Source organism: Lepisosteus platostomus, chromosome 5, assembly GCF_059453375.1.
Source record: "Lepisosteus platostomus isolate fLepPlt1 chromosome 5, fLepPlt1.hap1, whole genome shotgun sequence".
In the NCBI taxonomy this organism is placed as follows: Eukaryota; Metazoa; Chordata; class Actinopteri; order Semionotiformes; family Lepisosteidae; genus Lepisosteus; species Lepisosteus platostomus.
Window position 1 is genome coordinate 45,324,857 of NC_142615.1, and position 23,801 is coordinate 45,348,657.

Sequence of the window (23,801 nt, forward strand, 5' to 3'; positions counted from 1 at the left end):
GAACCAACACTGCTTTACAAAGGAGCACTACCTGAGCTTATTGTTGGTAAACTGGAGACCAGACCGACCTCTTCTCTGACGAGAAGAAAAGGACAGGAGCCGCAGTATTTAATATGAATAAGAGATTTCAATTTTCTGTGGCGCAACTAGTACCAAACACGTAATCTCGGGGTTGTGAATTCGAGCTCCACGCTGGTAAGAAATCATATAGGTTATGATAAATGTACTTTTTTAAATAAAAAGTAATATTATAAAACTTTCTCGATACGAGTTTGCAGGTGACATGTTCTTTATAAAAATAATCTTTAGTATGGGATCAATAACCGCGCCTGAACAAATATCGGAAAGAATCGCCTGTCACTAAGGTATTTAAGTAAAGTAGAGATATAATCAGAAAACCTACATATAGGAAATGTTAGTTACTTTGTATGTGCTTTAGCGTTTTCTTTTATATACCGAAAAAAAGGTTCAAGGCGTTCTAGTCGCTGTACTCCTCGTAGATAATCTCAACGAAATCACAATACAGTACAGGACACGCAGTGAGGAGCTCACGCAACGAATAGTCTTGAACATGCCAAGCGTAAAGGCACACTGCACATCTGCGAAACATCACATCCTAGTTTAGTTACAGTGAGATTATAGACTGGAAGCTAGGAAGTCTCAGATCACTTTTTTATTAAATGTTCAAGCAAACACAAATACCTTTGCAAGAGACATTTCAGAATCCCAGTCAAATCCAGTATGATTGCTGGATCCCTCGAATTCGACAATATCACAGATCTGCAGTCCACGTGCAAGACATACCGCCCAGAGCATTTCTAAGACAGGAAATACATTTTCGTTACGAAAAGAGATATACTGTACGTAGAGTGAAATGGTCTGGTACGAGTCCTAAGTTTGAATAGTTCAAAATAGACGAAAAAGGGTAATTACAGACTCTTTCGAAATGTAAGAACATTAAAGCTGTGCGGACCTTATCTTGATTTACCTAGTTTAATCGTTTTCAGAAAGTGTAATTTTATTATTTTATGTACCCTTGACGATTCTACTGATGTTATAAGTGCTCTTGTTTATATTGAATCTATTTTGTTGTTCAAATAAAAAGTAAAAAAAAAACATTCCGGATGCGTCTGCTGTAGAAATAAAATGACATCAAAGGCGTTGTACGTAGAGTTCTGAAGCCTGCTCCACAGAAGAACTAGCTGAGATGAAACGTTCGATATTCTACTGACAGGGCTATTCCCATCAACTCAGTTTCTTTCTGAAACAACGTTTTCCAAGAAAAACTTACACTTTGCAAAATTTGAAATAAAATACTTGCTTAAAAGTGCAGATTATTTTTTTCCCAAAAACTGTAAAAGGAGAAAACCGACCTGTTGGAGTCTCTGTCGTACCATTGCTCAGTGCGGTCAGGTCGGGACTAAAACGATAGTAAGGTTCTGGTTCAAGCATATCTAGGCATGCCTTTCTCACTGTTCCATCGTGAACATCATCTAGAGAAAAAGTGGCATGTAATGTTTAATACATTATTGGCCTTATTAATAATTTGAGGGAATATAAATGCTTTGCATGTATCGAATTACAGCACGTAACAACTGAGTACCTGAGTCGATATCACCGGGCAATTTCCAATAACGACCAACATCAGACACTTCAAGAAAAATAAGATTCCATATCTTGGAATGTAGGGCGGGAGAATTCATTTATACTCCTGTTGCATCTTGAGCTAAACTTTTTTTTAAAAAAATATGACGCAGATTTGCTCAAGATACTTGTAATCGCCTTAAAGAGAGTTTTCATGAAAACGTACATCGGCTAGCTCTCCACTGTTAATTGACAGAACTTTTGAAGAAACTGTTCTTATATAAGCAACATACAAATTAAACATCTTAATGAACATGAAGGGAAATCTATGGAAGCCCGTTTCCGTCAGGGAGTAAAAAAAACGCGCTATGATATCTCATTGTATGTCTTTTTTTACTTAAAAGGGTCTTCTTTAGCTCAGCTGGCAAGACCTGGGTTCGAGCCAATGCAGTGAGGCACGAACTAGGGTGGGAGCTGCGAGGGCACAAGCCCTACAACCCGAATCCGTTACAATAACAAAAGGACAGACATTGAAATATGGGCTATTTCGAAGTCGCAAATGTGAGATATAAAGTAGGAATTCTGAGTTACTAAGTCGCAATTCTGAGTTGCTAAATCGGAATTCTGAGATACCATAGCGGGTTTTTTTTTTACTCCCTGGCGGAAACGGGCTTCCATAGAAATCCGGGTTGTGAATAACAACTCTCACTACACACGATTGAGTTCTTGAGGCTGGCACCTAAGACAACTCAGCCATCCTGACAAGCAGTGGAGGATGCCCGTTACTTTGTCAAAGGATTATTAACTACTTTTCTTTTCTTATTATTACAGAGATTTCTACATTGCAAGACAATTGACGATTTAGATAAAGGTATATCGTGGCACGCAAACCAGGCACGGACGGGGTTTGAACCCGCGCTCTTAGGTTTACGAAACCGATGCCTTACCACTTGGCCACCGCGCACACAGTCTAGTTTTTTTTTTCCCATCAAGGCTAATACATTTTGAAAAAAAAAATCTGTGCGCAAATTGCAATGGCAGGAGAAGTAAAGAATATAGTTCTTCTGTGGAGCTGGCTTCAAGAATTTTTTCATTTTCTTCCCTTGTAGTTTCCTCGCTCTTTTACTGTCCCTTTCTCCCACGGAGAGACGGAAAACATGCCGAAATCGTTTTCACCCTGTGTTTGTGCAACGTCAGTGTGTGAAGGGAAAGCAATCTACGTGGCTCCAGTGGCGCAATCGGTCAGCGCGCGATACTTATACAGCAGTGCACAGCGGAGTCATGCCGCGGTTGTGAGTTCGAGCCTCACCTGGAGCAGTGTGGCCTGTCTTTAGCTACCGAAAGCAACCGTCCACTTTAGATACTGTTACTTATAGGTCGTCCTTAACACCTTATCTAACGGGATTGTAGCTTGTTAGGTGTTTGCTGGAGATCCAGTCTAAATTAACATCAAAGGAACAGGTAAAGGTTTATTCCACGTCACACCCGAAGAAGGGTCCACGTTGTGTTTCCTTCTCCTTTCAGCATGGTATAAACCTATACTTTTTCCTTTGCAGCTGACGCAGGTCACTACTTAAATTCCCATCAGCTGTGGACCCCCAGCTGATCTCTACACAGATAGATGAGAGATATCTTCTTAGACGAGAGGTCTGCTGGGACTAAGGGAGCACGATGGGGTACCGAAGACTTGAAAAAGCTCTCGCATTAGATTCTGTTTTTGTTGTTTTCCAGATTTGTTTTTAATGTTCTTTTTGTTTTGAAGTTGTTCCTTTAAGTATTTGTTTATTTTATTTTCTGTAGTCGTTAGACTAGTACAGTGATTTACCTAGGTTCCCGGAAGGCTTCTTGCATCGTGGTTGTTGTGTTTTTGGGTTACAAGTATTTTTTTTCTATTGATAGGACCCCACGCATTACTGTGGGACTAGTTAACTTAAGTTCTTACATTGTACCTGAAATTACCACATAAACTACTACTCTGTTTTCTTTTTTTTAAATAAAGGCACAAATGATGTTTTTTTTTTCTTGCAGCTGATTGGCAATGACCCTACAACGGGTCATTGCAACGAACGTGGCTGCTGAAATTTGTCTACTAAACCTGTTCTCAATTGCAACAAACCTAAAATAACATATGCTGCCCATTAGATGTTACCGATGTAGGAGACTAACTTAAACCACCTCTTCACAGGGTTTATGTAGTTCAGTAGAGGAACAGTCGATCGCATTTGAACTGTTCTGAATGTAGTGGAAATAATATAGTCACAAAGTAACGAACATACGCACCACTTGCTTGAAATATTTACTGTAGCTAAAATTGTTTTCTAGACACCACAACTATTCACAATGAATTTGATGAATACATGTCTTTATTAATAAAAGTGTAATTTATTAATAATTAAGATTAATGTATATCTTTATTAGTAGCTGTATTACCGGTAATGCATGTACAGTCCTTAATATGGGATAGTGAACTTTCAGGTATCCTGGGGAGGTAAGAAAACTGAAATGAAGGAAATACATATTTAAAGGGGGTGTAAGTCTTAAATGTGTTCTGTTACATCTGGGTGTTAACTGAATAGATTGTATTACTTATTGTGATTTGACACATGTCTGTCTCAGGAGACAGCAGAAAAATTGAGGAATTTGCAGGTACAGAAAATAACTTGAACTGAACAGGCAAATGTAAGGTTATGTTAAAGAAAAATAAACTTTGTCACCTTTTTCAACATGATTATTTAAGACAGTTTATCGGAACCGTATCTCTCCTCGATTCTGTGGCTGTGGTCCAACAGTAACGGTGGTGAAACAAGCAGAATGTGCGGAAAGAATTGGAGACGTAACGGGAGACTCATCCAGTCGATAGAAGGGTTGTGTACGCTGAGAAGTGTAGTTTAAAAGCTTAACGAGCCAGGGAGGAGTCAAACCTGCAATCTTCTGAGCCAAAGTCAAACACATTATCCATTGCACCACTGGCTCTGATACCCTAAAGCCACCACTGTGAGCTTTGTGCTGCTATTAGTAATACCGTAGCACTCCGGTGTTCACAACAGCCCCCCACCACCAGGAACTCAAACCCAGGCCTCCTGCATCACTCAACAGGGACCTAGCCTGTTGAGCTAAAGAGCAATCTCCCTTCAGTCCTGCGGCTGTGGCCCTGCTATTACAGGGAAGGGCAGTGACATCACCGCTCTGGTAAGCCGGCTCTTACACACTCAATGGTGGCCGTATGCGTTACACTCTCCCCCGCTTAACTCACCAACCTCAGGGAGTCCGTCCCTAAGCTCAAGCGGCTGAGTCCCTGTTGAGCTATGGTGGCGGTCGCAGGTTTGAGTCCCCGACGGTGGGGGGCTGACTTAAGTGGCAATGGCAAGGGTGCCCACCTGAACCCCCAACCATTACAATACTATACATCGCTCCAGTCCAAATTTTCTCAATTAGATTCATGTGTTTTCTACTTGTATTTAGCTACTAGGTCTTTCGTTTGGTCTGTTTTAAAAATAGCATCTCAAACGATTTTATGTGTCATGCTGAAATTCACACACGGGGGATGTCACATGAAAGACAATCACAGATAAGATGTTGCATTTAAAAAGAAATCCAGAGTGGCAGTAGAAAACAAAGCCTTATACACGAGATGCAAGTGCTCTACCACTGAACTAAACTGATAGGCACTTTTGCCTGCAGCTCTTTAATTGAGTTAGGGAGAGTGAAGGGTCTACACAGTGTACAATTTAAAGGTCGAAGCAAGACAATCTGATGCGAGGAGAATTCACAAAACGAGCCTCTGCTTTATCGTTTACTGAGCATTCAATGAACATCTAAGTGAAAGACATATTCACTATTTTCACTTTTTGTTTAAAGAACACTTTTATCATGTTCTGCACTCCCGGTGTTTAACGGTGTTCTTTTCTACACTCCTGATTTGAGGATCCCCAGGTAAACAAAATTCCGATATATTGAATAGTATTTATGTTTACATTTATATTCACTCGTGCCAAAAGCTTGTGTTCTCTGCATATATCAGGATGTGGAAAGAGGCCCAATCACATCTGGAGTAGATAGTATTTAGGTCAAAGCTAATTCAAAGTGCATCTCTGGGTGTGTTTGAATTACCTACGTGTTTGACTGAAGGACAAGCTCACGGTGCCATAAAAATTGACATTCGTCATCTTTTCTTCTACATTCACAGGTTTTACGCTAAAGACAAAAATGTTTTTTTTGTCGTTTTCATGCCAGCTGGCACTAATTATTCTGCACTGACAGGGAAGATTAGTATTTTATCTATCACAATATGTGTGGAATTTGTTTTTAAAAAAGTTGTTCCAGAAATGAACACTTCCATTAAAGTTAAGGCAGACACCTGTTGCTGTCCACAACGACCAACTCTGCATGGCAAGAGAGGAGAAAAGCACTGTGGTGATTTGAACCCAGAAACTTATTTACTAGACATGCACGTTAACCAGCTAAGCCACAGCACCAACAGAGCACTATCCTTTTACAGCCTCTTAGACACACCGCTCTGAGATACCTGCGTTCTGTGTGCGCTGCGCCTGCTCGCTGAGCAAGTGATGAGAAATGGCTTTTATCTGGTAATTTCAAGTCCAAGGAGCTCAATATGCTTTTTATGTTTGACATCTTCAAGGAAAATGGTGAAATCGCAGGTGGAAGAGGAAAATGATCCTTGAGTAGAGGAAAGACGACCATCTTGAGTACTAACTCATGTCAGGAGGCTAACTTCTGGGATGAGGTGGTGGGGTGGTAAGGCGATGGACTACTAATCCATTGTGCTCTGCACATGTGGGTGTGAATCCCATCCTTGTGAAGTTCAGCAGTTGACAGATGTGCCTTTTTAAACTGGGTGTGCTTTCGTTTCGTCTTTCGCTCCTGTACTACAGCAGTAATATTTCTAGATGTGCATGAACATGGTATAGTAGGCTGACGGCAGGAACACGGGGTCCACAAGCAGTGACAGTATCAGAGGTGTCTGCAGTGTGTTGGTTTGTGAGCACTAATAAAATAACTTGCCGTGGAAGCACGTGTGCCTGCATTAATACAGCTCCATTGAGCAGAAAAAGCAACACAAACACCGACTTGTCAACAGGAAGTTTCCGTAGCTGAAAACACAGCCATTGTGCTCCAGGTGAAGCTTGTGTCGCAGGATGTGGGTCATTGAGGCAGTCACGGTCTGGGATTGATTGGGTTATGTTGATTTGTGTTACAGGGTGTGGGTTATTGAGGCAGAAACAGGCTGTGATTGATTAGGTTATGTTGAATTCCAGGATGGTGTCAATGTTGCCTCTCACTCAAGGGGGTGACTGCAGTTGTCCCAATTAATACAGGAACAGTCAGTAAAAAGAGTCAAACCCAAGTCGTTCAGGGAGCAATTAGGTATCGAGACTTGGAGGTGTGAGGAGTCGCTGAGCCAGTTTTAGCCAGACCAAGGGGTGAACTGATAAGGTTCCATGACACCTAGCTCAGCACTCCCACATTCCTCAAACAACACAAGCTTCCTCCTGGAAAAATACTGGGCAGACCTGATTCTGACAGGGACAGTGGAAACCCCCCTGAAAGGGATTGGCTAAGGAGAGGGATAAAAAAGACCTGAGACAGAACAGAGGGGGCTCCCGATTCCCACTGGATCCTGGAGACGACACAGGCAGCACAAGGAAGCTGCAGGGTGCAAGACCCCGCTGCAGAGTGCAAGACCCCGGAGGAACTCTGCAGAGACTTCTAATACCTGGAGGCAAGGATCTACTGGTTCAGTAACTGACGACAACGAGAGACATTGGCATTGGAACAGAGGTACTGTACAGAGACTTTTAACACCTGAAGGTGAGGAACAAGGAAACTGGCACAGTTAGCCGATTCAAACTGAGAGGAATGTAATATAGTCGCAGAGGATTTCTATTGTTACCTGAACAGAGACTGGGGAAATAGGACTGGGCGATACCCCTCTCCTCAAAGTGGGCCATCAGAGACTACAGGTACTAAGTAGAGACGATCGAGTAACCTCTCTCATGTATTTTACAGAAAAGACTGCTGCCCCTCTGTATTCATTTTGACCCTGGGAAGGACCTTTTGCTGCTGTGAATTCTGTTTTCGTTGTGTTTTTGGGTGACAGTGAATGTGAATGTAGTTGGAAAATAAAAAGGGCACTTATACAATACAAATGCTTGTCGCTGGTCTGTGTGTGCATTGGTGATTCTGGGAGACAAACAGAGCCTGTGGTAATGTAGAGGGGCCCTAGCACCCCGTTTGTATTGCTAGGTGGTGTAGATGTACACGAAGCAGGAACATCCCTCGCCCTTGGGTTCACCTTACTGTGACACCTTCTTCATCTATGTTTTTTGAGTGCACTGCAAATGATCTTAGTATCGAAATGCCGTCCCACATAACCGATCCAAACAAGCTGCTTTACAGAGGAGCACTGCCGGAGCTTATCGTTGGCAAACTGAAGACCAGGCCGACCTCTTCTGTGACTCTTGAACACTAAATCTCAAGGTTGTGAATTCAAGCTCCACGCTGGCGGGAAATTCCATAGGTAATGATCACATTTTCTTGCATGCTAATCAAAAGAAATATTAAGAAACTTTTTCCGATACCAGTTTTTTAGAAAAGTAAAGGCACACGGCACATGTGTGCCACATCACGTCCGAGTTTAGTGACAACTACCTCAGAGATTGTAAAATGGGTAGTTTCAGATTAGATCACTTTTTTTTATCAAAGGTTCAAGCAAACCTGAATACTTTTGCAAGTGACATTTCAGAATCCTAGTCAAATCCAGTACGATTGCTGGATCCTTCGAATTCGACTGAACTATAGCACAGATCTGCAGTCCACCATTAGAATACTGTGGGTGTGTTGTATAAGCCATACCGCCCAAAATAGTTCTAAAACGGGAGATGCATCCTCATTTAGGAATGTGGTATAAAGTGAAATGGTCTGGGAAGAGTCCTACGTTTGAACAGTTCAAAATAGACGTAAAGGGGTATATACGGACTCTTTCGAAATGTAAGAACAAGCTGTGCGGACCTTATCTTTATTAACGTCGTGTAAACGTTTTTCATAGAGTGTAATTGTATTATAGCATGTGCTCTTGTTTGTATTGTATGTAGTTTTGTTGTTCAAATAAAACGTAAAAGACACAACTTTCCGGATGCGGCTGCTGTAAAAATAAAATGACATCAAGGGTGCTGTACGCAGAGGTCTGAAGCCTGTTTCATTTAAGAACTATATCCAGAGGTGTTAAAGAAGTCTAGATCTCACTACGAGAATGGCAGCATCTCAAAAAAAGCAGGTGCAGTTCGTTACACAGTTGTAATGCCACTAAGTCGGACCAGAAGAGCGAAAGCCACCTGGCTTTCTCTGAGCAAGTAATGTGACAAAGAGACACAGTACAGTGGTAACCGACCCTCTTCCAACTGACTTCAAAGGGGAGGGAGCTGCTTTTTGGCAGTCCCTCGAGAAACTAAGCAAAGTGTTTAAAGATACTTTGTCAGCTTGACATCAAGGCAGAAAACAAAAACTTTCTTGCGTCCACTCAAACCAAATGCGGTTTGCCACCTTTTGCGTTATGCAGGGAATGACGTCTGCCGAGATCACTTTTGAGTCAATGCAAATCGTAGTGTGCCCTCCATTTTAATGTTGGTTGTGCTGGCGTGCTGCTTCTGTCTGTGAAACTTTATGCAATCAAGGCATTTAATGTTTTTTTTAATAATTGGAAAAAAATGTACTATTTTTTTTCTTAAATATTGATGGTTTAAAAACTTATTTAATGTGAAACGGTCATTGTGATTGTAAAACGGTCAAAATGTTAGTGAAGAAATCAGTAATGTGAGGAAAGGTGAATTGTGGGAGCCTCTTGACTCCCCGTGTCGTGCTGTGTTTCTCTCTCATTCTACTTGGAGTGGTGCCGTCGCTTCTGGATAAAGTCTGTCTTGGGTCATTCCGGACAAGTCAGGTATGACTGTGCTTCACCACAAGAAGAGACACCTCACTTGCGAGGATCCCAACAGTATATTTCCCCTTTCAGAGCCCATGGGAGTGAATTTCATACACAATTAAAAAAGCCTAATTTTATTTAGAGGCTTCAGACACTTTTTTAATTAAAAAAGTGGCCTGAAACGCCTTAGCTTTCAGGTTTGCTAGAACCTGTAATAATAAAGTGGTCTCAAACTTTCATTGTCTGATGTAGCTGTCTCTAAAGTTGGACATGATGTTTTGGAGATGCTGAGATATTGAGAAGAACTCAACTACATGGTGAGAAGTCTGGGTTCAGCACCAGCAGATGGTGAAAAACTCTTAGCTGACCCCAACCTAATTTGAACGCGCAACTTTCTGAGCTAGAATCAACTGCACTACCACTGTGCCACACCCTATAGTCTTCTTTAGCTCCCCAAAGGAGAAAAATCAGTGTCCCAAAAAAAGTGATTCCCGAAATGTCTTTAACAGAAAGGAAAATTTAGACAGGCTTCCATTTCTGCATTAAGAACTGTTTGTGCTGTCCTGTAATTGAGGAAATATACTTTGTTTAACTTTTTTTTCCATAAAGTCTGATTGTATTATTTATGTGCCCCTCACGAGTCTATTAATACGTTATATGTGCTCTTGTTTATATTGAATCTATTTTGTTGTTCAAATAAAAAGTAAAACAAAAACAAATTCCGGATGGGTGCTGCTATAGAAATAAAACAACATCAAGGGTGCTGTACGCAGAGGTCTGTAGCCTGCTCCACAGAAGAACTTTATCCAGAGGTGTTTAAGAATTCGAGATCTCACCATGAGAGGGGAAGCATCTCAGAAAAAGCAGGTGCAGTCGGTTCCATAGTCATAACGCCACTGTTGGACAAGAGCAAAAGCCACCCGGCTTCCTCCGGGCAAGTAATGAGACAAAGAGACAGGACACAGTGGTTAGTGTGGCTGAGTGGTCTAAGGTGCTGGATTAAGGCTCCAGTCTTGTTGGAGGTGTGTGTTTGAATCCCACTGCTGCTAAGAGTTTTTGTGTTACAACCACCAAGTGGAGCAATGTGTTAAAAGCTACTTTATCAGCTTAACATCAAAGCAGGGAGAAAAAAGTGTTTCTTCTTCTCAACACAAATTCTTTTTTCCACCTTCAGCAGGGAAGTTTGTCTACCAAGATCACTTTTGAGTCAGTGCAAATCACAATGCGCCCTCAATTTTAATGTCGGTTGTGCTCCTTTTATCTGTGAAACGTTAATGTTCTGCATTTTCGAGTCGAGTCATCCTCAGGGGTAGAGCTGATTAAGTCTTTCCGCATAGGGCTCCATCAGAAATAACTTGTCTAAGTTCCAAAGAGATTGTGGGTTTCACTTCAAGCAATCATAAAGCATACCTCACATGTCAGATCTAAATGGGGAATTTGTTGGTTACAAAGCTGAACGTTTTTCCATGTTCTGCTAGAGTATCCACTGGCTTGCCTTTATCAGCTGTCTTGGAAAGATAAGTTGTGCTTCGTCTCAGGAAAAATCATTAGTACTGTCATTTTATTCTGTGCATATGGCCGATATTTAAAGTATATAAAAATCACGAGTTCATAGATTTATCCAAATATCAACGGCACCTTGTAAACCTATGATAAGAATTCCTTCAATCCAATAGTTTCACTCCAGGGAAAAGGCAGGGAAACATAGAGAATTCTTATTTAAAGACAACATCCGTATTGGATTGCATGTCAGCAGGCATCACTCAGAATTCCTAATATGATTTTGAATTCAGTTTTGCAGTTCTTCAGTGTTTTACTACTTTCAGAGAGTCCTTTATTGACCTTGCTGAAGCAGAGAAGCGACATAATCACAGATGTGACCAGTTTTTCTGCTGTTTCTGGTTAATAATGATTATTATTTTGTATTTTGATTAGTATTTTTCGTAGCGTTCTTCCTCAGCTTTTAAGTTATTTGGTGAGCAAGAACCACTGAGAACGAGTCTGAATCAATCAAGAACATATACGGTACTGCTGTCCTGTGTACAACTGCTTCGTCCTAATTGAGCTTTTCAGTGTTGAAGAAGACGTTTCCAATTTCGATTGCTTCTTTCAGAGGATGTGCTACAAGATCACAGATTCATTTGAAAAGATTTGGAGATGTATTGGCTGGGATTCAAAACTGGCTCAATTGCATGAAGGCACCTATACTCAGCAACGAGAGGAAAGGAGAAGGGGCCAGAGGTAGTGTGGCTGAATTGTCTAATATGCTGGATTTTAGGCTCCACTCTCTCAGGGGCGTGGGTTTAAATCCCACTACTGCCCAATGTTTTAAGACCTTACTTCCTGTGATTTGTAATATGGTCAGTAAAAGCACTTTATGTAAGTATTTCTTATGTCAGCGTTACAAGTCACTTACTGCTCCACAGGTCCGGGGTTCAATCCCTGGCATCTTCAGGTGTTTTATATTACTGTACTCACATTGCAATCTTCTGTGATATGAACAACTTGAACTTTTTCTGTATGTGAAGAAAAATGCAAAAGAGCATGTAAAGTATTGATCATATAAAATATCCATGGTACAACTCGAGAAAAAACTGAAGCACAAAACAACGACTTTTGATGATTACAAGAGATTCAAGAAACACAACCGTCCACAGATGGGTTCGGATCCTGAACGCATAAGTCAAAAGAAAAAAAGCGAAGTAAACTCTCTTCATTGTCTTATAGTTTATGTAATAAAACATTTTTTTTCTTTCTTTATAATTTCTTACTGTTGATAGACGATTTATTGAATTTTAACAGAATCACAACTACAAACATTTGGGGTTAAACTGTTATTCACATACTCTAACAAAGAGAAACGTTAGTCTTTTCCAGTGTGTGAGCCAATTTCTAAAAAAATTAAAAATAAGTTATAGAAATTGAATTGTTCTACTTTTTAGGCTTGCATAGTCTTATTCATATTTCAGTTAAGCCTTTTCTTCTGTAGTAATTTCATTTGATATTAAAATTAGTCCTGATTTACAAGAATTTTGTAATAAGTTTCAATTTAGAAAAATCGTGCCCAGAAGCTACCAAAACTGGTAATGTTCACATAATGTGTAATGCCAAAGCAGCAGTTGGGGTGGGAAATAAAAGGCATTTCTTGGTATGAATCCTAAAACTTCATAGATGGCGTTCTAGGACTTCTCGCTTCAGATAAAGCTGTTAATACATCATGAATTTCTACTCAATCAATATCTGCAGTGTTATCACTACCAAACGCTAAATATAGATCCTGGCAATAATTCATGAGTTGTTCATTAGAAAATTGTTTATGTTTTTTTTTAAAACAGGACGAAGGAGTAGCAGCAGGAGTAGCAGCTAAATGTATTGGCGCTACATAAACCTACAGTAGTTTCCAGTTTTGCAGAGAAGTGACATAATCACAAATGCGACCAGTTGTGCAGCTGTTTTTGGATAATAATGATGAATGTGAAATAAAAAACAGCTCCTTGCATTAAGAGCAAGAGCAACCAATGCGCTCGCTTGTTGAGTTGGGTATTTTCCGAGCTACTCTTCCTTAGCTGTGTACAGGTTTGATGGGTTTACTGAGACAATTATTCATGTAGCAGTAATCACGAGGTGGTTCGCTGTGGTTTTTAGAAAATCAATCGTCAGAACAACTAACAACGCACACACACATGTTCAATACACGAGATACAGTTATTAATATAAATTGTGCACCAAACATATACCAGTCTGCCTGGATACAAGCGGCAGACCTTACTGTGAGGATTATCAATATACAAGGTATATAATCTCGAAGAGATGCAAACACAAAGAGATACACAACAGAGAATATATGTCAATATATATCGTTCGGTTACAAAATCGCTAATCAGCGTTATTACCCACTGTTACTCTAAACTCGGAAGTAAATGCAATACTCGTGAATTAAATTGATAACAACTTGTGTTGAGGTACAATTGAATTCTCGAGACGCAATGTAGGACATGGGGTTTACTTATCCACTGTGTATGGATTTGGAATTTCCCGGCACGAACACCAAACCAGCTGACAGGCTCTGTTGCAGCCTTGGTTCCAGTGGTTGTCCAATGGGCGTTGTCCCGGCGTCCTCTGGCTACCGGCCAACCAGTAGAGGTGCAGCTCGGAGTTGGACGGGCGGAGGAATCTAACTGCGACGCGCAGGGCAGTCATTGCTCCGAGGGGATCTACCAGCAGTCCAGCTGGCTAGTAGAAAGTATCTATGCACAGAGTGTGACCGCGAGTCCGCACAAGTCACTCTTTTGCCCGGGAAGAAGCTGGTTCGTTCCCGGACCAGCGCTGCTACTGAATAAGCTATTCAGGTTGTCGACGAGGGTACAACTGTAGGCTGCCGTTGATCAAGCGGAGCATTCACGTTGGTAGAATTCTGAGTACGTATGGGATCCTCGGCCTCGCGCTTAGAACAAAGTCCAAGTCCCAGTGCAGACAACAGCAGTTATCATGTGATTGTCTCTGAGGATGCGCGAAAATGGCCAAGGAGAGCCCCGATCTGAGCTTGCGCTCCCTTTTTAACCAAGACACAGATGTGTGCTGATTGGTTGAGATTTTGGCGGGCATTGGAGACCCACGTGGTGTTACCACGCCCTGCAAATCCCTGATTGGTTGATCAAGGTGAGATACGAGTCACTTACTCCTGACACTTAGGAATGCAGTCCAGATGTCCATTTGGCACTCCCTAGACAGATAGGCGCCAATGGATGACCATTGATCATGATAGCCAGGCTTATCTAAATGCATCCCTGTTTGGGAGCTGTCCCTTATCAAAAGAAAATATCTTAAATCAGCCTGCATGAATACTTTCTCTGTGGCTGCACCACAGAGATGGAGAGTGAGATGGGGCCTCATTTAGGAAAGCACAGCAACGCTTAATTCTGTCTTATTACCAAGTATTGCTGCTACAACTGCTTAAATTCAAACTAAACAGGACTATGGGAATGAGATTTGATTTCGAACTGGGATTTAAATAAATAGGACCACTGCACTACATTGTGCTTTATGTAAGACAAAAGGTGGGCTTCCTGTGTTTTCGATAACTCAGTTGTAAGAGCGGAGGAATATAGTGGAAACAGCTGGGAACTCTTTGCTCTCTGGTTTGAATCTGGCTGGAAGAAAGGTGTTTTTTATGTTCTTTAATCAAGAAGTGAAAATTTATCTTTCACTTAGTTGTCTTATTTTCTAGGCTTGTAGACTCCTCACTCTTCCTAAAAGAAAGTGCTGCAGATAAAGATACAGTAGTTGTCAGAAGTTTAGTTCAGTGGTAGAGCACATACAGGCTGTATGTGGTTGTTTTCAATCGCCGGCGTCTGCACTCTGGATTTCTTCCTAAGCGCGATATCTTTCCTTACTTGTGTGTGAATTTCATGCGCGACACATAAACCCTTTGTCTGTTTTATAAAGATTATATTTTAAATCAGTTAAAACAAAAAAAGTACCAATTATATACATGTAGAAAACACATGTATCTAATTTGAAAATTTGGGCAATGTATTACTAGTAGTGGAGCTGAGCTCACAGAAGAGCAGTTGATATTGTTAAACCACGTATTTTTTTAAATGACGCTACTAAGTACTGGCATCGTGTTTGTGCAGTCCTACCCAAGCTTTCTATCGATTGGATGAGTCTCCTGTTCCATCTCCAATTCTTTCCGCACATTTCACCTGTTTCACCACCGTTATCATTAGACTATAGCCACTAATACGAGAATACTGTTCTGAAAGACTGTCTTAAATAATAATGTTGAAAAGGTTAATGATAAGAGTTTTTTTCATTAAGGTAACCATACATTTGCCTGTATAGTACAACTTATTATCTGTATCCGCAAATCCCCGATATTAATGCTGTCTCCTGAGAAACAGAAGTGTAGAGTCAAATAATATTACAACAAATCTATTCAATTAACACCCCTATGTGAACGAACACATTTAAGACTTACACCCCTTTTAAATATGTATTTCCTTCATTTCAGTTCTCTCCCCGGGATACCTGAAAATTCATTATAGTATAATAAAGTCTGTGCATGCATTACCTGTAATACAGCTACTAATATAGATAACATTAAACTTCATTATTAAGATATTACACTTTTATTAATAAAATATGTATTGATAAAATTCCTTGTGAATAATTGTAGTGTCTGGAAAGCAATTGTTCATTACTTAATGACGATATTATTTCCACTACATTCAGGACAGTTCCAATGTAATCTATTGTTCCACTTCGTCTGCTTAGTCTCCTACTTTAGTAACATCTAATGGGGAGCAGTTGTTATTTTAGGTTTGTTGCAATTGAAAACAGGTTTGCTACAGAGCTGCTGACAAATTTCAGCAGCCAGTTTGTTGCAACTGACCCGTTGTAGCTACCAATCAGAAGCAAGGAGAAACAAACATTAGGTTTGCCTTTTTTTAAAAAAAAAGGAAAACAGAGTACAGTAGTAGTTTATGTGGTAATTTCAGGTACAATGTATGAACTAAAGTTAACTAGTCCCACAGTAATGCGTGGGGTCCTATCAATAGAAAAAAAAAATTGTTGTAACCCGAAAACACAACAAACACAAAACGAGAAGTCTTACGGGAACCTAGGTAAATCCCTGTAGTTGTCTAGCAACTATAAAAAAACAACCAAACACAACAACTTCAAAAGAAAAAGAACATTAAAACAAATCTGGGGAACAACATAAACACATAATCTAATGCGAGAGCTTTATCAAGTCTTCAGTGCTCCTCTCGTCTCAGTAGACCCCTCTCATATATTTGTGTACAGGTCAACTGGAGGTATACAGCTGATAGTAATTTAAGTAGGGAGCTGCATCACAGCATGTGTGGGCTGCAAATGGAAAAGTATAGGTTTATTCCATGCTGAAAATAGAGGTAAACACAACGTTTCAGCTGTGGAGCCTTCTTTGATTGTGACTCGAAATAAATCGTTACTTGTTCGTTTGATGTTAATTTATCTCCATCAAATATCTAAGAGTATCTAAACTCGACAGTTGCGCTCAGTAGAGAAAGACACTGCTCCAGGTGAGGCTTGAACTCACAACCTCGGCATGACTCTGCTGTGCACTGCTGTATAAGTACCGCGCGCTGACCGATTGCGCCACTGGAGCTGTGCAACTTCTGTTCTTCATACAGACTGACGGTGCAGAAACACAGGGTGAAAACGGTTTCGGTTGTGGATCCATCTCCACCTGGGGAAAAGGAACAATAAAATAGCAAGGAAAATACAAGAAAAGAAACTGAAAGAATTGTGCTAACAGCAAAGGGGGACGGAGGGAGGTGGTCGGACAAGTAAATCAGCCTGGCAGATTATTTGTATCGACATGTTTTGAGTCAATCAGCAAACAGATTTATCTTCATGTGCCTTAAACCGTGCAGTTTGTATCTTCATTGTAGATAGGTTTCTTCAGAAGTCCAGTAAACTGACAATAATGGAGAACTAGCTGACGCACCCCGTCGTGAAGACCCTCTGTAAAGTGATTACACGTTTCATTTTCAAGTCGCCTTCTTTACACGCAATTGCAGCCCGGACACTGAGAGAAAGCATGAGAAATGGCTTCAATTTCAATGTGAAAGCGCAGTACAGGTTCGATGGCTTCACATCTCCCATCAGTCAAATAAAATTGCAGTAAAGCGATCTAAATATGACTCTGAAGTACTGGGAAAGATGATTATTTTGAGCGTGCCTCCCAGGGTCTGCTACGAGGCTTAAGTTGGCTTCTTATTCGCCAGCTTCTTATGCGTGTTTTTCGTTCCACCTTAAATGGTGCTGCTGTGATGTTATGTCGCCTTTCGCCTGTAGATGGCTCTCTTCGATCAGTACTAATCCGGCTGGAATACTGCAGACATCTTCACTGAAAGGGAATATCCAAATAAATAGCGACTGTCCAAATTATATTTTTGTATGGAATATATTTCAGAAAATCGCAAACCAATTTTAAAAACTCACCACAACACGGATTTACACTGAGAAAAGGTGAATGCACTTTCTGCTTATTGCTACGGCCTTCCCCCCGATTATGAAAATGTCTCACAGTTCTGACACCGACGTGTGAAAGACAATGTAACAGACTATCAAAATCCTGAAGTCCAAGAAATTTTAAGGCACCAGTTTTTTAAATATGATCCTGGCATGTCAGAATACATTTCGAAAAAGTATGGCATGAATTGCACGAATTGCAATGGCACAAATTGTTGAGAATATCACTGACCTTGCCGATATTTGCAGGGGATACGAATGTTTTGCACATGTTGAACTACAACAAGTAAAAATTGAGCTCCTTAATCAATATCACCGGGAATGTCCAATAATGACGAACATCAGTAGCTTCAAGGAAACTTAGACTCGCACATGGAGTTTTATCTTCGAATGGAGGGTGGGAGAATTCATTTATACTCTCGTTGCTCATTAGCTAAACTATTTTAAAAATATGACACGGATTTGTTCGACTGCACCAGCTAGCTCTCCTCTGTCAATTGACAGGACTTTAGAAGAACATGTTCTCATACAACCAACATACAAATTACACATCTTAAGGAACATGAAGAGAAATCGTGTACTAAATAACATAAAACTGTCGCTGCAAATTATCACCAAGCTGTTTTATGTGTCTGACCACCTCTTTCCTACTTTGCAGCGAGCAAATCTTTCTGTTTCTTCATCGCAATTTTACTGTCTCTTTCCCCCATGTGGAGATGGATCCACAGCCGAAACTTTAGGTCAGTTCCTGTTACTCTGTCCGATTAAAAAAGCTGTATTAAAGGCACTCCCATCTCTGCAGGAACGTTATTGCTGCTCTCAACACAATATACTGCAGCCAAATGTGATAGCGATACTGTCACTGCCTGTGGGCCACGTGTTCCTGCTGTCAACCTATTATGTCATGTTCATCCACACCCAGAAACATTACTGCTGTAGCACAAGAGTTATATAGGCGCAGTCCATAGAGCAAGAATCTCTTAATCTCAGAACTGTGGGTTCAGCCCCCACATTGGGTCCCTCTGTGTCAATTTGATCCCCCAATCCTCCTAGCATGACCTGATGGCGTAACAGTGATACCCAGTACCCAGCGTAATTCAGCTTTCTTTCCACTTGATTCAGATTTTGATATGAAATCATCGGCCGAACAAGAGTTTGTCTAAATCGAGGGAGATCTGCTCACAAGCAAGTATTAAACACTTCAGCATTTTCTGTTCGAATACCACACTTTGTCAAAACACTGCCGCTTCTTAAGCTAATAAGTAACGGTTTTTGAGCACGCATTGTATTGTTAATGCTTATATTAAAAAAGCATAAATTCACATAATGGAATTTGGACTGAACAAAGTAGTCCAGCCCCTTTACAACATTACATACCCACTGATTAAAACTTAAAACTACAGCAGCAGGAGTAACAATAATGGCAACAACATGTTTGGAGTTGGCATTTCATTTATTCTGCGGAAACATCGTATCGGAATGAACTGCCCGAGATAAAAGAGTAATTGCGGCTCCAGATCGTTTTTACAGAGCATTGCATTGTTCTGTTCATGCTGACTACACGCTTTAAATTTGTCATTTACTGCAAGCGTTGCTTTTCCGGGTTTTTCTGAAATTCCTCGCATTTGAGCCAGCACTAAAATATTTAATTCCCGTCGCTGAATACATCGTGGAACCGGTATTTGCAACGGAATGCTGTCACACATGAAACCTTTTTGTTATTCGGTTCTGAAGTTTGAAAATGAAAATAAAACGGGGGTCACTTCATAGGCTTGAAAGAAGTCCAAGCAGCATAAAAACCTGCGAATTCTCACAAAGGCTGCACCTTTCTTCTGCTGCTGTTATAAATCTGCCTTAAACGTTTGAATGCATACCTTACTGCTGCTAACCACATTCACGTGTTTACGAAGCTTTTTTCTGTCCCTGTTTTTGCTAAGCAGTTTCTCCGTTTTCCTCGTACTGTGATTGTCAGTGAGCACAATAAGACTGAAACAGTGTAAAGGCAGGTAAAAAAAGACAGGGTAAAACGCCTGACTGTCGGAAGTGGGATTTGAACCCGTGCCTCTGTTTGGAGAGTGAAACACAAAGCTTAAAAGACACGAAGCTGTGAATTTGCTGTTTTAAACCGCTCGACTATCCTGAAAAAATGTGTGCTGATTGCACCAGTCGCATCCGATTTTCCGTAATTTTAGGACGATTGATACGACTGGACGAACACAATTTGTGGCGTTTAGCATGACATGGAAAACGGTAGCGGAGCATTCGGGTCCGGACTACCAGACTCAGAAACAGTTTTTACCCCCGCACTATCAAACTATTAAACTCCCAGCCTCTCTCACTCTCTCCTCACCTCTCACCTATGATCTGAAACTCACAGTGCCTTCTTTCTTACCAAAAACCCAAACACACATTGAAAATCTACCTCTCCCATACATGTCAAAAGCTCACTCCCCATCATTTCTATCCCTTTATTTCATTCTTTTGATGCATGTTTTTGCACATAACCTGTTACCTTTTTGTTGTTTTGCATACTGCCTGTTGTTGTTTTATGCACATCGGCTGTTGTCTTTCTTCTGTTATACAATTGTATTGTTGCTGTGTTTTTTTCTTTGTACTACTTATGTCCGAGAGCTAGCTAAATAGCATTTCGTTATACCTTATACCTGTGTATGAGTATAATGACAATAAACTTGGACTTGAACTTGAACTTGACATAGTCTTGCAGGCAGTATATTATTTTATCGTTTACTCGTATAAAAAAGCATGGTCTTCTCGTTCCTAAATCAGATTTTAAGTGCTTACGAACGTAACTTCCAACCTGGACTGACAGCTCACCCGATCTATTTGTGATCAGACCGTGGAGTCGGGGGCTGTACCAAGCGCACGTTCCTTCCCAATGCTGAGGCGATCATTCGGAAGATGGGTGTGAAGAGAGATAAGCTTTGTCGACTAAAAAACAAGGCAGGATATGCAGGAACACTAATCACTGGCGACAGTTATGTTCTCTTACTATTGAGATCCCTACATTGCGAGTTTTTTTAAGACTTTGAAACTGAAGGAAAGCGGTGACAAATGAAACAGGCACGGGTGGGGCTTGAACCCATGCTCTTCGGTTTACAAGACCGACGCCTTACCACTTGGCCACCGCGCCTTCGAGGAAGCATGGGAATAAGGTTGTTCAAATTATTTTTTTCTGAATCTGGTTTACATCGCCAAATGTAAACTGGAGGCAGCAACAACAATAAAAGGGATACTTGTCCTTAAACTCGGACGTGATGTTCTGCAGACTTGTGCACAATGTCCTGTTTTCTTGCAGTGTAGACATTTTGCTGTTCACGCTCCGCATTCATCTGCTTTGTGCGTTGTTAGTCCGCACCTGTAACATGTAATGCCAGCCGTCCCCTGTTCTTCTATTTCTCTAGCATGACTGCGTCCTGCTGCTCGGCTTTTGTTTGTAAATTTTGAGCGAGCGCCCCGTTCAGTGTCACTTTGTCACTGTGGTCAGAAAGCATTCTTGATTCTGCTTGAGCTGCTTCATGAATTCTAGCGACTGTAAGAGCTCTTTCTAAAGTCAGCCCTTCCTCCTGCAGCAATTTATAGTCTCTTAGGTGCACATTTTTCCACAAGTTGATCTCTTAACATGTCAGTTTCCAATACTCCAAAGTCACAAGATTTAGCCAGTTCTCTTAGTGCAGTCACAAAAGCATCAACAGATTCGTCCTGAGACTAAGTTCTCTGCCTAAATTTATGCCGTTCCAAAACCACTTTTCTCCGCGGTGTAAAGTAAGCGTCTAAGGCAGCTACAGTCTGTTAATGTGTACCTTTTTCTCCAGGGAGGTTGGCGAAAATCCGCTGCACGGGAGCCCCGATACTAAAATCTGCAGTGTTCTGCTCGCTTTGAGTCCGTCAAGCACTCATCTCTCGTCGCCATAAATGTTGTGTATCTAAATTTAGAGACGTTTTTATATTATTTTAACTATTTTATTAACTACACAGATCACGCCCTTACACCATATATTCCCGCCTTCTACTCTCTCGTTCTGTTGTCTGGCGATGTCTACTCACTATACTACATTTAGCATGACTTCTTGTTGCAGTTGAGCTCAAAGCTGGAGATGATCTCCATATTCTACCGCACTATCTAGTCCGAAACGTAGTACACAGTACATACTTTTTTAAGTGAACTCAGGTTGTTAAAAAATTAAACCAGCGCCCTGTCACAGAAACGTACCCCAGTCTCCAGCGCAACAAGAGGGGGTACTCAGCACTGTACTAACGAGGAGCGCTTGTCTGCTGCTGAGCGTCAGCTCTGTTTACTGTCAGGAGTCATTGCCTCATTTCCAAAGACTTTTTCACCTGCTCTCAGCTTTTAAAGACAGTCATAAACGCTCAAGAAGTAATTCATGTCAGTTGGAAGTCTGTTTCTGTTGTCTCAGCTCTTGATAAAGAAAAGCCGTGCGTGGGAGACTCCCTCTCTGAAGAAGTTTGCCGTCACCCTGCGAGGGAGAAGAGCCATCAATCACCGAGGCAACCACTGAGACAGTTAACATTAAACACGTGAAATGCGAGATGTTGTGATTTTTTCCCCGCTTAAGGCTTCTATTGTTTCTACTCTAACGAGAAAGACCTCTTTGTTAGAAGTGAGATTTTAACAAACGTCTCCAGGGTTAACTGCGACCTGAATGCAACGCCTTAGACCACCAGCCATCTTGCCTGTGGTACTAAGAGCAGCGCTCAATAAAAATGATCAGAAACCGAAAGCGCTTCTTATGCGGATCAGTATATTCCGATTCCACTGGTTCTGCAGAAGAAATAAGAAAAGCCGAACTCAAAGCACTGTGTTGTCATTACGGGTACTCTGCAGCTGCTTTAAGATCTACTCACACCGTGTTGCCATTAAGGCTACCTAGTTAAAAAAAAAAAACTTATCGTCATCTTTTTGAACGTGATTATTAGACACCCGTTAAATCTCCACCGAGGTTTCTTGAGAGATCGTTCAGCGAGCGAGTATTAAAAAACTACGTCGCTTCCAACCTCTGCTGTCACTGTAAACTCGGACGTGATGTTCTGCAGATGTGCAGTGTGCCTTTCCTCTTGTCGTATTCAAGAGTACTCACTGTGTGAGCTCCTCACTGCGTGTTCTGTACTCTACTGTGATTTAATTTAGATGATTACGTGAGTAGAGTGACAAGATCTACTTGAACATTTTCGGTTTGTGAAATGAAACGCTAAATACACTACTGTAAATACAAGTAATGGACATTTAAAATAACCACAGTACAGCTAGAAGAGTGAAAGATAAAAGACTATTTAGAATGACATTCACAATAGACTTAAGAACGGCACAACTGTCCAAACAGGGACTTGAACCCTGGGCCCTCAGATTAAAAGTCTGATGTTCTACCGACTGAGCTATCCAGGCTCTGAAAGAAGGTCGACACTGTCGGGATCCTCGCAAGTCACCTGTCTCTTGTTCCGAAGAGCAGTCATACCTGACCCATCTGGAATGACCACTGACAGACTTTATCATGAAGCGACGGCACCACGCCCAGTAGAATGAGTGAGAAATACAGCATGACATGGGGAGGTAAGGGGCTCCTAAAATCCATCTTTCCTCACATTACTGATTTTTTTCAATAGCATTTAACCTTTTTTCACATTCAGATTTTTTTCTCATTTAATAAAATCTTTTAATCAACAACATTAAAAAGAAAACAAATGGAACGTTTTTTGGAACAATAATTAAAAAAATATTTCAATGACTTGGTTGTATACGTGTGCACACCCTTTATAAAGGGAGTTGCAACAGTGCTGAAATTTAAAGAGCATTTCTGTAGAGAAAACAGCCTTGATGTTAAGCTTAGGGAGCCTGTCTTTTCGAAATTCTATTTCTTAACACCTTGCACAGCCCGACAGACTAACAAATATTTGTTGGAGAAATTGGCTCACACACCGGAAGACACTAACGTTTATTTATGTTAGAGTATGTGAATAAAAGTTTAACCGAAAAAGTTTGTAATTGTGATTTTGTTAAAATTCAATAAATCGTCTATCAACAGTTAGAATTTATTAAGAAATTGTTTTATTTCATAAACTATAAGGCAATTCAGAGAGTTTATTGGTCATATCCTTTGCTTATGTTCTTTTAACTCTAGAGTTCAGGATCCAAACCCAGCTGCGGACGATTGTGTTTCTTGAATCTCTTGTAATCATCAAAAGTCGATGTGTAGTCCTTCAGTACTTTCTCGAGTTGTGCCAT

The 23,801-nt window shown here is 40.8% G+C and overlaps 4 non-coding genes across 4 annotated transcripts; 1 reads left to right on the top strand and 3 right to left on the bottom strand.

Moving 5' to 3' along the window:
• Positions 1 to 2,476: 2,476 nt before the first annotated feature.
• trnat-cgu (transfer RNA threonine (anticodon CGU)) lies at positions 2,477 to 2,548 on the bottom strand. The gene has a single exon. It is a non-coding gene; the product is annotated as a tRNA-Thr (tRNA).
• Positions 2,549 to 2,807: 259 nt separating this feature from the next.
• Positions 2,808 to 2,901, top strand: trnai-uau (transfer RNA isoleucine (anticodon UAU)). The gene is made up of 2 exons: positions 2,808 to 2,845; positions 2,866 to 2,901. It is a non-coding gene; the product is annotated as a tRNA-Ile (tRNA).
• Positions 2,902 to 16,579: 13,678 nt separating this feature from the next.
• trnai-uau (transfer RNA isoleucine (anticodon UAU)) lies at positions 16,580 to 16,673 on the bottom strand. Its single transcript has 2 exons — positions 16,636 to 16,673; positions 16,580 to 16,615 (listed from the first exon to the last, which is right to left on the bottom strand). It is a non-coding gene; the product is annotated as a tRNA-Ile (tRNA).
• Positions 16,674 to 20,621: 3,948 nt separating this feature from the next.
• Positions 20,622 to 20,693, bottom strand: trnat-ugu (transfer RNA threonine (anticodon UGU)). The gene has a single exon. It is a non-coding gene; the product is annotated as a tRNA-Thr (tRNA).
• Between the last annotated feature and the right edge of the window lie 3,108 nt (positions 20,694 to 23,801).